Source organism: Lissotriton helveticus, chromosome 7 (genome assembly GCF_964261635.1).
Source record: "Lissotriton helveticus chromosome 7, aLisHel1.1, whole genome shotgun sequence".
Lineage (NCBI taxonomy): Eukaryota > Metazoa > Chordata > Amphibia > Caudata > Salamandridae > Lissotriton > Lissotriton helveticus.
Genome location: NC_136068.1, coordinates 1,574,847,629 through 1,574,862,699, shown reverse-complemented (window position 1 = coordinate 1,574,862,699; position 15,071 = coordinate 1,574,847,629). Strand labels below are relative to the sequence as shown.

The following is a 15,071-nucleotide window of genomic DNA, read 5'->3' as shown; positions in this document are numbered from 1 at the left end:
AATTACATCGCGCAGAAGTGAGTTAAGACAGAGAGGGAATTCTGAAAAGGGATGTGATTCTAGTGCAGAGTGAAATGATGTAGGTATCGATGGCGGTATTTTTGAAAACATCATATCAGTGAAAAAAAGTGCACAGTGGGTAAGAAAAGTAAAAGAACATCCAAAGCAATGAGCATGTCAGCATACCGCGTTTCAACGAGGAAGAGTGCTTCAAGAACAAAACGCATGAATTTCGTTGTTTAGCCTGTGATGGAATTGAATCCTTTGAGAATGTAATATTCATTGCAAATGCTTTTTGATGGAGACTCTATTTTAGGTTGAGCCTATGGCAGCGCGCATGCGGTGTATAGGAAATCGACCTCTTGGAATCACTTCAGCTTCAGTAGAAGTTTGTGTCGTGCCTGTGGTCCTCACACGCGATTAGCCTTTGTGTCTGGCTTTAGCATGCAATTGGCCAAAGGCGTATGGAGGTCCCTGATTCTTTTGAAAGGTTTACTCGAAGAGCGTTTTGCTCTAAGGAACCAGCAGCGGCGCGCAGGGGGCCATGTGTTTTGTGTCAGGTTTCCTTGGCGCTTTCATTAGAAGGTGCGTCCGCAACTGGGTTGGAACTCGTTATCTGTTTGCTGTTTGTTTCCCAAGGCTGCTAAGCGCTACTTGCTCTGTATTGATCACACCGAGAAGCCAGCAAAACTACAGCGTTAATTGGGTCCACAGGAATCCTCGCTCTGCCTCCCACCGCTCCCCTGGGACAGGGCTTGCTTCCTGAGCATTAAACGTGCACGCCGAGGCACGCTATTCTGAGCACTAAACGTGAGCGCGGAGGCACGCTATTTGAGTGAGTGTAAGAGGAGGCATTGAGACGCCCAGCTGATCTGGCACTGGAATGCGCCAAGCCCTTGGCAGCCCCTTCCTCGCCCAACTGCTTTTTTGAATTGGACTGCCATTCCCTTCTCATGCCTCCTTGCCCTCTCTCTCTCCCCCTCACCAAAGCCCAGGCTTTAAACCAGTGACCTGCAGGCTGCACGGTTATCAAAGCACCAAGTGTAGAAATTAGTATCCTTTAACCAAGTATGTCTGCCCACAAGATCTGTCATTATTAATTTGTAGTGCTCTAACTGCCACCCTCTCCAGCCATTCACATTAAATTAAATAGGTATCGCCTTTGGGACCTTATAAGTGTTTAGCCATCCATGCAACAGTTGATGTTGTTGCACCAAGGATATTATGCTGCATAATTAAACACTTATAAGGTCCCAAAGGCGAGACCTATTAGCAATGCCAAAGCTTGTTTACATTGACTTTTTTCCTGTGATATATATGGAAGGACTCTATAATGCAACGGACCTGTTGCAATGCATTTTGGACTGTGAAGTTCGTTTAAACATCGGAACTGTGATCAATACAAACCCACTTGCACATTAAGGTTATAAGAAAAATGATGTAAATATGAAGAAAAAGTAGGGGTCCATAAGTGTACGATCCTCCAAGAATGAGAATATGGAGAGTTATTAGGATTACAGCATATACTTAACCTGTGCATGAAAGGTCCTTCCTCACTGTTTAGTCATCCAAAGTGTATTTAAACCTACCATTGGCAGACCCTCGCAATTCGCATATGATTAAGACCTAGACCCGAATCGGGTATCAGCGTGCTTTACATGAGCACCAGTTTTATTACAGAAGGACACATTAATTTTTGTTAGGCACGGGGAGATTAAATGATTTGCCCAGAATCACAGGATGTTGAGCGTCGTTGCCGAGACTCGAACCCGGTTCCCCAGCTTCGAGGTTGACCGCTCTAGCCGTAATACATCCTCTCACTCTCTCTCTCTCTCTCTCAATATATATATATATATATATGGTCCAGTTGAAGGCTGCAGAAGCCGAAACGCGTAGGCCGTCCTATCTTGCACGCAATCTTGCATATGGTGTGTGAAAAATAAAAGTTTTGTGAAAACGTACTTGCTGCTGCTGCGCCGTGACTTCTGCCAGAGGGGAACTGGAAGGCTAGAAGATTCAAAGTAATATATATATATACATATATATATATATATATATATATATATATATATATATATATATATATATATATATCTATCTATATATATACATATATATATCTCCAAACACGCACCTCGAATCCCCGAGCTGTTCACCAAGTAAGGACACTCCAGCCAATTTTCTTTGTCTCTGCGTTTGATTTATTTTCACGCACACACTCAGTCAACAATATATATATATATATATATATATATATATATATGTATGTATATGTCTACAAACCTCCTCCAACACGCGAAGAAGCAGAGGCCACACAGGGGAGACGGTGGAAGCCTGTTTAATGGTATTTGCGGCATAATGCATTTCGGCCTGCTGACGGCCTTCTTCAGATGCCTAAAACTGTTCAGGCGACTTAACCTGTGGTACTGAAAATTCTGGACCCGTGTCATAAGCATTGTCGTATCATGACGATTTTGATATCAGCAGACCGAGAATGACTAGTATACTATACACAAGCATTTTCGTCATATTCGAGTGACGAAAATACCCTGAAATTAGAGATTCCGTCCTGAATCCTTGGGTTCCATTTTGTGTACGGCAGCCATTTTGTGATTGCCCTCACATAGGCCGATGACTAAGGCCAAAAACGAGTCTGAAGGACACGTACACCTTTGCTGACTTCTCTGTGACCTGGGCAAGCTGACTCCACTGCCTGAAGCCAAACCTGTTCGGCCAGTTCCTTCCCCAGTGGCCGATCGAGATTAGTATCAAGGCACAGCATACCATAAACCTTTCATCGCATACAAACCACGCCTAATCTTACACACACCTGTCTCTGTTTTCTACTTTATGACCTGCTTTACGAGGAGGAGGTGCCCGTTTTTATTAGGGGTCCGTCGATATCTGATGAAAAATGTTGGGCCTTGCCGGTAATTGATTGTGGGCTGGACAAACTGAAAATAAGCTTGTCATCATGATTCTGCTTTTTCTTTGTAGTGAAAATATGTGAATGGTCAACTGTAAAATAAGGAATGTTTGCCTAAAGCATAATATTTTGTATAAAAGGGATGGCTAGCTTTGTAAGTTTGAGCAGTCTCCTGAGAATATACACCGTGTTGTTGTACTTCTAGGATATCTGTTACTGGCTGCAGCCAATAAACTCGATCTTTGACTTCACCAAGAAGACTCTGTGTTTCTGTAGTCTGGGACAGGAAGGACTCGAAGTCTTAGGGTGTGTTCCCTGGCACCGCTGGGTTCTTAAAAACCCAGTACTTCAGTTGGCGCCCAACGTAGGGCGATTTCAGCGGTACCGGTCCAAGCCAGAGGTTCGTGAGGAGCTTCGTGTGAAAATTCTGGAGGAAGGCCAACCACTTCATCGACCCCTGCTTGTCGTTCGTGGTTCGAAAGTCTTTGCTGCGAGGTTCCCCGCTTCCCGACGGCTACAAAGGACTGCTGCCCTGACTATCGCCCTGTCTTGGACCCTTTGGTGATTTGTAGAGCGAAACGATAGACGAGTATTCTGGTGACGTCATCGATACCTCAGTTAAGTATAAGTGGAGCGTCTCCCAGTCCTTAGTTTGGTTCTTAGTTTGGGTATCCCCTTGGGATCTTTGATTTGGAACTTGCAAGTACCAAAGCCGAGGGACTCGTGTATTCACGAGACTATCGTATTCGATAATCCTTTGAAGTTTGAAGCTAGACTAGAGAGCGAAGATGCCTGGTCTTAGCAGACTTGGAAATTTGTTTTGTCTTGGTTGTAATAGGGATTCCCGATTGGAGGACTCGTGTCCGGTTCCTCCGATTGGAACTCCGACCTATGGGCTCTATGTAAAGCATGACGTAGGCCCAATCACATATAATGAAGTATGGATTCGATACACCAGGAAGGATGGTGTTTTAAAATGGCCCCAATATGGTAGTTTTGACACAGAGATATTAGATAATCTAGAGGTTAGACTTTTTAAGAAGAAAGCCTGGCCGGCGATGTTTGACTCTTTCCGCCTATGGCGCAAGGAAGCCAAACAGAAAGAAATTAAATTAGCAAAGAAAAATAAAAGAGAAAAAGGTATCTCGATAATGCAAGCTGCTATGCAGTATAAAGATGACGAAGAAGAGCAAGCGAGTGAGCAGTTGCACAGGCAACGTAAAATGGCAATCGATAAATGTTACCCACTTTTGCCGCCTCTTCAGCAAGATGCAGCAAAAGAACTTGAGAAAGATCCTTTAATGTCTCACTTATTGAATTCACCACCCCCTTATGCGCAGAGTGCTACTGCACCTCCGCAACCTTTAGTTGTGCAACCTCCGGTTGTTGTGCCTCAGGTTCTTCCACAACCGCCAGCTCCTCTTCAGTTGGCTCCTACTGCTACGGCGCAACCTCCTCAAGGGCCGCCGACTTTGCTACCCGCTTCCCCTGTACTTCCTACAACTTTGCCTACCACATCGACTACCTCTTCTGATGTTCCTCCTGTTACTGCCTCTGCGTCTGCATCTGCATCTGCCTTGCCTCACTCTGTTTTTCCTCCTGTTCTTTCGTCGACTTCTCCTTCTGTCCGACAGAGAATGACTGATACAGTTGCTAGTCTTCTGTATCCTCTTTTTGGGGCAACAAGTATGACCCCTGTTTCAACAAGCAAACAACTGCGTAGTCAACTGCCCGACTCTAGAGAGCGGGAAACATTGAATTATTTGGCACACAAATGGGTTACTGACCCTACAAGATATGAGCTACATTCTGTTATGGATGTCTTCCATCAGTGGGAAGAACCGAAACAGAGATACGTTTTTGAGAAAATGTGTGCTTTTCTTTGTGAGGAATTGGAGGAAAATGATTTAGAATGCAATCCACCTGAGCTGTGTCGTGTACGGTACGAGTTTGCAAAAGGCACAATTGTGGGTTCTGATGTTGAAAAAGCAGTTGCGACATTGTTGTCGTTTAGGAGTGAGGGTGTTTCTCGGTCATTGTTTGAGCATGATTCCTCTGTTAGGAGGAAAGCGCGACAATATCCAATGAGAGAGGTTCCTCCGGTATGGAAGGAAGCAGTTCAGGCTGATGCCGCTCATAACATTGATGCTGTGCCGGCTCACTTTCAGCGTGTTTTTGTACATGTTACTTGGAAACGAGCTGAAGTTTTGGCCCTTAAGCAGACTTTACCTGACCCCCGTAAAAATCCTGCAGGGTATTACAAGGAATTATCACAGACTGCAGACTCATGTGTTATGAATCTAGCTGATATAGATATGTTGTTTGGGAATGTTGTTCCACAGCCATTATGGGGTTTGATTTGTCACACGGATCATGCGCAAGAGTTGGGTACAAGTTGGTGGTGCTAAACCTGAGCCTTTAGTTGCAGAACTTCCTGGCAAGATTGTTACTTACATGAAGACTTTAATGCCTGCTATGCGAGTAAATTGGGACAAATCGTCTGCAAGTAAGCAAAAGAAAGAGGAAACCGTGTCTGATTTCTTCACCAGGTTTGAAGAGACATTTATCGACCACAGTGGTCAAGATATGAGTACAGAAGGTGGTCAACGGTTGTTCGTTGACAAGTTCGTGCATAATTTGCTTCCTGAGTTGTGTAAGAAATTGAAAGATTCAGAGAGTTCTTGGGCGGTTTCTTCTTCAGCATAGATATTGGCTACGGCGCAGTATTATGAAAATAGAGATAAGGATGAAAAGGATAGAGCAGACAAGAAAACTAAAGAGCTGAAAACGAAGGTTCTTTTACAACAAGCGTACCCGCCTCATAGTAACGAGCGTAATTATCAGCAGCCTCAGCAGTTTCAGAGAAGCTCGCAAAGGTTCGAGTTTTCTCAACAACGTTTTCCTGTAGGCCCTAATCAGTGTGCATATTGCAAAGAAGAGGGTCATTTTAAAAGTAGCTGCCCTGCTCTGTTACAGCGTATGAATGGTGTTTCTAGCGCACGAGGTCGAGGTACTCCACAAGCGCCTAGAGGTAGAGGACGTGGAAATTTCACCCAGAACGCGCGTTCTTTTCCGCCACAGAATTCAATGAATAGTTTTGATCAGCAGAATAACACGTCTGGTAGGACGGCTCAGTACTATGCTGACGACTACTACGCAGAAGATGAGAATATGGAAGGTAATGATTGCTAGGACAGCCATAGACAAAGAGAGGGAGTTGTTTCAGTTCCAGTAGATCAGAGTGGACCTTATGTTGAGGTGATTACATCAGGTGTGTCAGAGCCTTTTCTGTTGAATACTGGTGCTACAAAGAGTTCTATTAAGCACTCTAAACTCCCTGGCGCACCTTTGTCTGGCGAAATGAATGTTTCAGTAGGTTTTTCTGGCGCCCCGGTGAGGAACCCGATTTCTAGTCCTATGTCCCTTTCTGTTGGACCTTGTGAATTAGAAGCACCCCTTATTTTGACGACAGGTTGTGGTGAGAACTTGTTAGGATTGGATCTGTTAAAAAGATTGTATGCAACTTTGTATTGTTCTCCTTCAGGAGTACAACTTACACTAGGTAAGAAAGTGGTCTCCCCAATTTATTTGTCGAAGGATAAACTTTCGACAGAATTGTCGTTTCTTCCTGATATTCTTTGGGCTACTGGTCCTAATGATGTGGGTCTTTTGGAAATACTGTCATATGTTGTGACATTGAAAGCCAATGTTAAAATGCCACGCATTCCCCAATACAAAATCTCTAGTGAAGGTGAAAAAGCGTTGCTAGCGATCATTTATGATTTGATTGAAAAAGATGTAATCGAACAGACAAGAGGCAACGTTTGCAATAGTCCTGTTCTGCCTGTTTTGAAGCGTACTAACCCTTCTCAGCCACCCGTTTACAGATTTGTGATTGATCTTAGAGAGGTGAACAAAATCGTTGTGCCACAATTTCCAGTTGTTCCTGACATCACTGCCCTATTAACTATGATTCCAGCTTCCGCGACCTGGTTCTCGGTGATTGACTTGAAGAATGCCTTCTTCAGCATCCCGATTGCCGAAGAGAGTAGGGATATTTTCGGCTTCAGTTTAGGAGGTCGAAGCTTCCGCTTCAAACGCGCTCCCCAGGGCTACTCTGAAAGTCCATCAATATATAGCCAGGCTTTATAGACACAGCTTGATACGACTGTTTTACCTGATGGTGCTACACTTATTCAGTATGTTGACGATTTGCTAGTCGCTGCAGATACTGAGGAGATTTGTAAAGAAGCAACATTGTTATTGTTGCGTCATTTGTCTGATTTGCATCACAAAGTGTCCCTTTCGAAATTGCAATATTGTCGACAAGAAGTAACCTACTTAGGTCATCTCTTATCGAAGGAGGGAAGGAAACTGACCCCAGAAAGAATTCAGGCAATTGCAAAATTGAGTGTGCCAAGGACACAGAGAGAAGTACGCGCTTTCTTGGGCATTACGTCCTATTGCAGACAATGGATACCGAATTTTTCTTTGCTGGCCAAACCTTTGGTAGCATTGACTTGTAAAGATACACCGAATCCCCATCCATGGTCTGAAGATTGTCAGAAAAGTTTTTCCGAATTGCGTGATGCATTGTGTTCGGCTCCTGTGTTGGGTACCCCTGACTACAGTAGGCCTTTTACACTGTATGTCCATGAGAAGGAAGGTTGTGCATTGTCAGTGTTGACACAGTCTTTTGGGGACAAGCAACGTCCATGCGCGTATTTTTCGTCGACTTTAGATCCGGTAGCTAGAGCGTTGCCGAGTTGCTTGAGAGCCACAGCGGCAGCAGCAGTTTCTATTCGCCAGTCTGCTGGTTTAGTGATGAATAATATGCTGATTGTAATGGTTCCACATACAGTGGACACTTTGTTAAACAGGACCAAGACACAGCACTTAACTAGTGCTCGATTGTCAGGTTACAAGTTGACACTTTTAGCGAGTCATGTGCACATAAAAAGATGCAACACGTTGAATCCAGCTACGTTGTTGCCGATTGTAGCAGAGACAGATGTTTCTGAACAGCATGATTGTTTTCTCAGAACAGAGGAAGAAACGAAAGGGAGAGTAGATCTCAAGGACACTCCTCTTGTGGAGTGTGATGGTACCTTATGGGTGGATGGTTCATGCTTCAAGCTTCCGAATGGTGATACGACTGCGGCATATGCTGTTACGACTTTGCATACGATTGTTGAAGCTGCACGTATCCCACATAATTCAGCTCAAGCAGCAGAGTTGATTGCACTTACAAGAGCGTGTGTGTTGTCAAAAGGAATGAAAGTGACCATATATACCGACAGCCAGTATGCATTTGGTGTGGCTCATAGTTTTGGACGATTGTGGAAAGAACGTGGGTTTTTGACTTCGCATGGAGCCAAGATACAGCATGGTCAGTTGGTGAATGAGCTTCTTGAGTCGCTTACCTTGCCGTTGCAAGTTCCAATTGTAAAATACAGCGCACACAAGAAGGTTACTGATGATGTTGGTCGTGGTAATGCATTTGCTGACGAAGTCACAAAAGAAACAGCGAGGGATGTGATGAGTCGAATGTATGTTGCAGGCCCTGCGAGATGGGTTGGTGACATTGGAATGTGTGAAGATACGATAGAGAGTGTGAAGTCTATTCAAGCTGAAGCTACAGAGAAAGAGTTGAGTGTGTGGAGAGAAAGTACGGGTAAATTGGATGCAAATGGTTGTTGGGTTGAATTGTCAGAGCATCAGCGATGGTTGTTACCCGATGCATATGTGCTTGCAGTGGTTACAATGGCCCATGGAATGGCTCACATCAGTGTGAAAGGGATTTGTAAGTTGTTGGCTCCAGTATGGCAAAATGCTGGAATTCCTAAGTGTGCAGAGAATGTAGTCAAGAATTGCAAGGTGTGTCTGAAATACAATCCTGGTAGGGGAACCCCAACTCCAGCTGATCATTTTGCGCCTCCAACATATCCGTTCGAGGTTTTGCAGCTAGATTTCATCCACATGGAGAGGTGCAACAACTTAAAATACGTACTCGTTGTTTGTGCCTTTTCGAGATGGGTAGAAGCATATCCCTGAAAGACAACACTGCCATGTCCACAGCCAAAGCCCTGGTCAAAGAATTCTTCCCCAGATTTGGGTTGCCGAGAATGGTCTGGAGTGATAATGAGAGCGAATTTGTGGGTCAAGTGATGAAGAGAGTATGTGAAGGGCTAGGAATCCAGCAAAAATTCCACGCTGCAAATCACCCCCAATCAGCTGGACTAGTAGAGTGCTACAATGGCACACTAAAACTGAAATTGGCCAAGATTCAAGCAAGCTCTGGTCTTAAATGGCCTGACGCTCTGCCTTTAGCACTCCTATCAACAAGAATGACTGTGCATTCGCGAGTGGGACTGATGAAATCGTGTTCGGCCGTCCGGCCAACATATGGGGAGTGCCAAGGCCGACAAAATTCAATGAGATCGAACACCCTGTACTGCTTGATTATTTGTTCACGATAATCTGCCTCAGGTCTCTGAAGCTCCAGGACATACTATCGATCCTGGATCATGGGTGCTGGTCAAGAAACTTCCAGCGGACAAAGAATGACCAGCCCCGTTGGACCGGCCCTCACCTAGTCCTTCTCTCGACGAGTTCAGCCGTTCGAGTGGAAGGAAAGAAAAACTGGATCCACGGCGTACACTGCAAGAGGGTCCCTTTGCCTCTGCCGTACGACCGGTGGGTCCAGGAGGGTATCGCTGATTCTGAGACTGACTCTGACTGACACTGTGCCTCGTTTTCTGCCTTTCAGCGATGCGTAAAAGGAACAATTTCTGAACAGGAAAGTGACAATCTTTTGCAAGAAGCTGTGCCACCGTCAATTCGATTGGACACTACCGAGCCTGAACTCTTGTTTCAGGACCAGACATTACCTGGAAAAGGACGTTATAACCTGAGGCCGAGAACTATGGACAAATAAAAAGATTTCTTTTTCTTTATATTTTTAAAAGTGCAGCTCTCTCATCTGAGAAACGTTTTTATTTTTGTTTTTCGAACCACCATCCGGGTTCAGCTGTAGGGTTGCGGTTGCCGAAGTCTTTGGAGTGCAGCCGAAGACGTTAGGTCGACGGTTCTGGTTGGTCTAAGGGAGTTGCCCTGGACTGACAGAAGCATTCCTTAGCATAGAACACCCTACCATCGCGAGCAGCAATTAGAGAGGATGGAGTTTTTCGAGATGGAGAGACCTGCCAAAGAGCTGAACTTTAAAGCTAAAATTTGTAGAATGATGACCAAGAAACGTTTTTTGATATTATGCATTTTCATGTTGTTCAGTGTAATGATGTTCTTAATAGGATATGTTTTATTCTCTTTTCAAGTGACATTTGCACCCACTACACAGCCCATACCTCCTTCTACTGCCTCCCCGCATTCTTTTCACCCTCTTCCTGAACATGAATCCGCTAGGAGATTAGAGTTTATCAATAACTCCTTCGTTCAGCTTTTACACCAACACCAATTAGTAGTGAACACAACTAACTGTTGGGTGTGTGGTCTTATGCCTCATACTACTGATAAAGGTATCCCTTACCTGGTCCTGCCTTTCAGCCATAATGGTTCTGTGTGGGCATACAGAACGATGTTCATTTATGCACATGAAGTCCACCCCCTACGTTCTGTGAAAGATAATCCAAAGAATAGTGCTCTAGTTAAGGGTATAGTAGATATGATTAGGGAAGATACTTCCTATGAGACTATCCCGAGAGATGAGACACTAGCATATATTGGATGGAACGTGACCGGATATGGAGTTACTCTGAGTGAGAACCAGCGAGCAAAGAGATACTCCCCGATTTGGATTGTACCCCATCAGGGTCACCTATGTCTGCAAGGTAATGGCAAGAATCCCAGAGCTCAGTTAGGAAAGAGTATCTGCACGGAAACATATGTCTTTGCATCCCAGACTTCCCCTTCATTCCTAGCAGCTAAGGGTACCTATTTCATCTGTCATGATAGAGTCTACACGTGGATGCCCCCTGATTTTTTGGGCACATGTTTTGTTTCATTCCTGTTGCCTCCCACCTACACAGCTGCGGCAGATTACCATAAGACAAGGATAGTTAGAGGTGTCTTCAGTAAAGAAGACATTGCAGGACAAGAATTTGGAGACTTCGTGAAGGGTTTTCTTCCGTTTTGGGGACCCATGATTAACAGCAGGAACATAAGGCAATTAACGAGGGTGGTTGAATCCACCGTAGTTGAAACTGCCGGTGCCCTTAGTAATTTGACTGCTGAGCTCCAGTCGGATCGCCTTATGACCCTTCAGAACAGGGTCGCGTTAGACGTCATACTTGCAGACCGAGGTGGGGTATGTAAAGTGATCCAATCGAGTTGCTGTGTTTTCATTCCAGATAACGCTCCAACAGTGTACCAGGCCATCTCCAAACTACATAAGATCTCTGAATCTATTCATGTGGATAAAGGAGATTGGTCGTTGATGGGGTGGTTCTGGGAACTGATATCCGCCTGGGGAAGGAAGATTCTGATGGTCATTGGGATGATCTTAGCCATTCTTTTCCTGTTCTGTCTGTGCGTACAGTGTGCTCCTGCTATATGTGGCCTCTGTGTTACATTGTGTGTAAGGAAACCTGTATCGAGGGACGAGCTAAGTAATAGGATGATGCTACAGCAACATCTCAATGACTTTATGAATATAGACCTGGACTCAGATTAGCGTGAGGATAGGTTATTGCCTATGTAAGGGCAAAAGGAGGGTCTGTGGTACTGAACATTCTGGACCCGTGTCATAAGCATCGTCGTATCATGACGATTTTGATATCAGCAGACCGAGAATGACTAGTATACTATACACAAGCATTTTCGTCATATTCGAGTGACGAAAATACCCTGAAATTAGAGATTCCGTCCTGAATCCTCGGGTTCCATTTTGTGTACGGCAGCCATTTTGTGATTGCCCTCACATAGGCCGATGACTAAGGCCAAAAACGAGTCTGAAGGACACGTACACCTTTGCTGACTTTTCTGTGACCTGGGCAAGCGGACTCCACTGCCTGAAGCCAAACCTGTTCGGCCAGTTCCTTTCCCAGTGGCCGATCGAGATTAGTATCAAGGCACAGCATACCATAAACCTTTCATCGCATAAAACCACGCCTAATCTTACACACACCTGTCTCTGTTTTCTACTTTATGACCTGCTTTACGAGGAGGAGGTGCCCGTTTTTATTAGGGGTCCGTCGATATCTGATGAAAAATGTTGGGCCTTGCCGGGTAATTGATTGTGGGCTTTACAAACTGAAAATAAGCTTGTCATCATGATTCTGCTTTTTCTTTGTAGTGAAAACATGTGAATGGTCAACTGTAAAATAAGGAATGTTTGCCTTAAGCATAATATTTTGTATAAAAGGGATGGCTAGCTTTGTAAGTTTGAGCAGTCTCCTGAGAATATACACCGTGTTGTACTTCTAGGATATCTGTTACTGGCTGCAGCCAATAAACTCGATCTTTGACTTCACCAAGAAGACTCTGTGTTTCTGTAGTCTGGGACAGGAAGGACTCGAAGTCTTAGGGTGTGTTCCCTGGCACCGCTGGGTTCTTAAAAACCCGGTACTTCAAACCACTTGCATTATATGTGCCCTACTTGTTCTCCCATAGGTCAGAGTCCGCCCTGCCCCCTTTGTTAGGTTCTTGCTCACCACTCGTTGTTTGTAGAAACCACGAGTCCCAGAATACCTTGCTCTGGTGAGTGTTGCACGGACAGTTCCAAGTGGTATTGCGGAATGTAGGGCAAATTGCGGCGTGATTAAAAGTCTATAACCCGTGATGTAAAACCCACAGGCCTCCTCCGGTCCCCATGATGTTGCAGCCTCACAGCGTACAATTTCCACAGGGCAGGGGGTAGACCTGACAGTGCACTACACCCTCCGTGAAGTCACGGACCGCATTGCAGTCGCCCTTGCGTCGTCTGTGCGGTGCGGCGGGCACCAGGTCCATTCAATCCCTTGAACGAAGACAACACCATGCCGAAGCACACGCCAGTGTGACCCGGGCCAGCTGAAGGAACGGGGCCCCTCTCTCTCTCTCTCTCTCTCTCACTGTATGTATGTATGTATATATATATTTGCCTCGTTCTTGACCGATCGATTGGTTGCTGAAGGACGTCCACGTACCGAATATATATATATATATATATATATATATATATATATATCCGGCTTTAGCACTGGTGGCACCTGGTGTGACAATGTTTGCTGGTGTCCCAAAATGACCACCTCTGCCACAGATTCCCTCACCACCACCCTTTAACACTTCCCCTCAAGTTTCCATAACCACTCTCTCTCTCAATGTATTGAATTAGTTATACAGAGCCACTCATACCAATGTAGGGCGTCAGAGCACTTTGCATCTCACACTCATTACAAAGAGACAATCAATCATTCATTTGTAAATTAGCGTATAGGAAATACTACATAAGCTAGAGGACTACAAGGTGTAGGAGTGACATGGCACACATACTGGCATATAGTGGGGTTTAAGAGTCCTTGGTCTGGAGAGGCACAAACTCACAATTTAAATCAGAATACTATAGTTGGGGGTTTTCTTTAATAATAAGAACCGATTTCTAACCAAATGAACCATTTTTGCAACATTAATCTATGCTCTAATCTATATTTTGCAGGGTGAATGTAGTTCTGCGACAGTTAACAGCTCACTGCTCTTTGACAATTAATAGCTCACTGTTCTATATTAGGATTTTAACTTATAAACAGAAAATAACAAAAGGATTTCTCTTACAAAACCATTAACCCATTGACCTATTGACATTATATGCAGTTTGTGATCTGCATGGTACATGTTCTTTGCACCAGGCATATTAACCCTCTTCGCTACTTTCTGATGAGTCAAAACCTCAACTAGACAAAACTCTGATCTCTCTCCATGAAAAACATTAATCACTGGAGTTACTTGACATTATTATTGTTGTCTGGAAAATGCTGGAGGCAAGGAATGTGGCAGCAGGTGCTTTTAAAACCATAATAAGCTTGCAAACACAGCGCCCCTAAGTCAGTGCGGTAGCACTGGTTGCACCGTCACAGAGTATGTATGTATGTGTTTGTGTGTATATAGATACACACACATACTTATTGTAGGAGCCTGGCTTAGTATTTGGGTCACACTTATTTAAGTGAAGCACCTTGCACTAATCCAGATAATCCTTAAGGTCATTTTAGTAGTCTTAGACAAGCATAGAAAGGTCTCTAAGTGGTAGCTGTGGCGCACAGCCTTCAGTCTTACCCTGAAGGAGTGTTAAGCAGCTTGTTTTACCAGGTAAAAAATATGGTGTAGGTTAAACGAAAAAGAACCACACAGTGTATATATAAAATGTCTAATTATTACACAACACTCAGTAACACATTGGTAAATCTCCTACCCAGAGATATCAACAAAAGTGCACAACAATACTTCAATTGTAAGAGGTAAGTGAGCACAATACGCAGTGGTCTCCAGGGGGAGACCAAACCATATACTAAAAAAGTGGAATGCGAACTGCGACTGAAGTTGGGACTTGGACAGGAGTCTCAAAAGAGCCGGGGACACAAGGAACCATCCAAGGTAAGTTCCCAGGAACCCCATCGAGACTGTGTGCAGAATGGAAACAGAGCTGCGTACTTAATACAAGTCAATGGGAAAGTCGCATTTGCAGTTTTGAAGGAGAAGAACCCTTCCCAGTGGACCCTGAAGAAACCCCGTGGAAGAATGGAGGTTGAAAAGTCCCACCACCAGTGGATACCCTAGGAACCTACACCAGGGGAGCCGGATGCATTGGTGCGAACTGACATCGGAAACCGCCGTACACCACAATGGAGGACTTCGGTAAAGATGCCGCTGGCGAAGACTATGCAAGAGTCAGGTGGAATCCAAGGGAGTATTCTTGAAGAGAACTAACCTGCAAGCTGAGGGGACAGAGTCTATGCCACTCAGAGTTCACCAGGAGTCATGGAAGAGCAATGCCCATTGATGTTTGAAGATGCAGGAATGATGACGGTGACATTGTTGTGCAGAGCTGTCCCACATCAGAAGTCGAGAACCAGGAGGTCGGTGTCCAGTGGGAGCACAAACAAGCCTTGGCAGCTGCAACAGGCATGGAGAGCAAAGAAGGAGCAAGGTTGGG

At 44.6% G+C, this 15,071-nt stretch overlaps 1 protein-coding gene across 11 annotated transcripts in view; it reads right to left on the bottom strand.

Annotated features, from left to right (window-relative positions):
• KASH5 (KASH domain containing 5) overlaps positions 1-15,071 on the bottom strand; it is a 3,089,192-nt gene that overhangs the window by 270,360 nt on the left and 2,803,761 nt on the right. The gene's annotated exons all lie outside the window — the stretch shown is intronic.